Source organism: Hevea brasiliensis, chromosome 7 (assembly GCF_030052815.1).
Source record: "Hevea brasiliensis isolate MT/VB/25A 57/8 chromosome 7, ASM3005281v1, whole genome shotgun sequence".
Lineage (NCBI taxonomy): Eukaryota > Viridiplantae > Streptophyta > Magnoliopsida > Malpighiales > Euphorbiaceae > Hevea > Hevea brasiliensis.
Window position 1 is genome coordinate 18,225,622 of NC_079499.1, and position 2,865 is coordinate 18,228,486.

Below are 2,865 nucleotides of genomic sequence, written 5' to 3' on the forward strand. Positions count from 1 at the left end.
TAAAAGAAAAAAAAATTATCATAATTTAAAATTTCAATATTGATATAACTCCTCAAAATATGTATAATTAATACAGTAACTCAGGTTTTTAGATAGTCTATGAGTCTAATGATATTTAATGATTCAACCATGAGATTCGTTCATTCGGTTTAACCATTGTAAGACACACTCAATAAGAATGAAATAATCTTGATTAAAGATAACATTGATAGGATTGCCAAATATAGCAATCCCTATAATTATGCATTATAAATAGAAATAAATTCTTATAATTATGCTAACTAATAATATCTACATAATTACATAGTTAATTTATCATAACTATTCATTATCCATATTCTATATAAGGATATTAAATTATCTATAAAGGTATATTCTTTCTCCCTAATCAATTTAATACACTATTATCTCATATCAGCAGCTCTAACTTGAGTGTCAGAGGGTGTTCACTGAATCCATAACCAATGGACCTTTGACCTATTTATTTTTTGTTTTGTAGCCAATACCCATATGAAATTTCCATAGACAGCAAAGGTAGCGCTGTCTGTGGAAATCAACATAGAAAGTTGTCTCTCCCTCTTTATTTCAGCCAGAAAAATAATTTACCTCGGCCACCTTTTTATTTTTCATATTCTGAAGTCAAAATGGAAGGATAAACCAAACAAATGGATGGCTTATAGTTTGTGACAATCCGGTTAAACAAATAATCATCGTTGCTGAAAAATTCTGTTATGTTTTGAGGTTTGTTTGCTATATTTCTTCTTTTATCCAATTTTATCCATGTGAGATTTACCAATTATTTTTTGTCAATGTGAGGTCTACTTCGACTCTATGGATTCTGAAACCTATAAAAATATTGATTTTAGATATTAAACAAGATTATCTGTGCAAATCATTGTTCTTCATAAAAATTGGTTGTTTAAACTCAGAAAAGAATTAGATTTAGATGCGTCTTCCTTTTTGTTGATTAATTAAAAGTTTGTTTTCTTCCAAAAAAAAAAATCTCCAAGCATGTCGTCATTCTCGCTTGGCGTGCGAGACTTTGGCTCCGCACAACATATTTTAGCCTTAAAAAAAAATTACAGATTGTATCAAAGTTTTCTTGCTTTTTCATATTATTATGTTGAAAGCCCCTGGTTATTAGCTGAGTTAGTTTTCACCGTAATCACACAAAGCGAGTGGCCATTACTAAGCATGTCCATGTTGACTTTATTATGATTTAAATTTACAAGAAGTCTAGGGCTCAACTACACTAGATTTTTAAGAAAATTATCATGAATTCATGAAGCCACCTCATCTCCTGCATTGCATTTTGATTTGCTTTATTTATAAATCACCATTAAATTTGTGCTACATAGGGTTAACATTATATGCATGCACGCCATTTGTCCTTTTGCTACATAAAATTTGTTTAAATTTACAAAGTAGCCATCAACACTCTTGCATGAATTTGTCTGAAATTACCATCCATGTGCTAAGTGAAATTTGGCTCATATTTATAATATTACCACTATAATTAGAATATTGTTTGGCTACCATTGATTTTATCAAAATTTACATAGATTGCCATCACTTTTTTTGAAAGTGCTTTGCTTAACTTTGATCGACTAAATTGCCATATTACGTTAACAAATTACAACAACTGCCTTTGCTTAATGGGCGTTCGTTGAATTAAATTTTTTATCAAGTTACCATTGTTACTCTTGCCCATGGTTTTATTAAAAGAATAACGAGATAAACTTTAAATAATTAATGATGTTTGATAGTACTCGTTAAATAGAGTAGGCAAGAGTGTGATTATCTCACCATAGTACGCCTGCATTAATGGCCCATAACATGTCATTATTTCTATTTTATTTATTTATTTCCAATTTTATTTGTGATTTTACTTTGACTCCTTAAAGGACTTATTGTGTGAGCTGAATTAAAATATTAATTTAGTACTCATTTTAGAGAGTAGTCTTCAGAATTAATTTAAAGCAATTTTTATACTTTTAATTGGATTAAAATTATTTAGTCCAATACTATTTTAAATGGCAAATTGTAGGAGCACCTAAAATACCTTCAAGAATTCAACACTTCAGTTTTTATATCTCAATATCGCCTTTGATCATAAGCCTTCAATTAATGAAATATAAAATAAATTCACAACATATAGCATATGGAGTTATCTTCATAAAGAAATGGTGCTTAGTCCATTCATAGCAATAGTTCGTGAGGCCAAAAAATCTAAGTGTACTTAACTCATTCACAATGATAGTCCAACAAACTAAAATAAAGGGTGCTTAACCTATCTATCGCAATAATCCACCAGACTAAAAAAATTTAAAGTTGTTTAGTCCATCCATGACATAATTCATCAGGTTAAATAAAATATAAGTGCTTAACCCATCTACGACGATAGTCCAGCACGCTAAAACAAAGGTGCTTAACCTATCTACGACAATAGTTTGTGACGTTAAAATAAAGGTACTTGCCCCATCTAAAATGATAACTCATTAAGTAAGCAAATTAAAGGTGCAAGTTCACCTAAGGAATAGTTTACCAAACTAAGCAAATCGAAGGTGCAAATTCACTTTAAGATGAAAATTCTACCATTATCAAGTTTATTAAGATGATAGTCTGCACTCAAAATAAAAATTAAGGCGATGACCAAAGCTTCGACATGTAAACGAACCTAAAGATTCGTACTCGAGGGGGGAACTAATGATATAACTCCTCAAAATATATATATAATTAATTCAGTAACTCAGATTTTTACATAGTCCATGACTCTAATTACATTTAATGGCTCAACCATTAGATTCCTTCAGTTGGTTCAACCATTGTAAGTCACACTTAATAAAAGAAAAGAATTTTGATTAA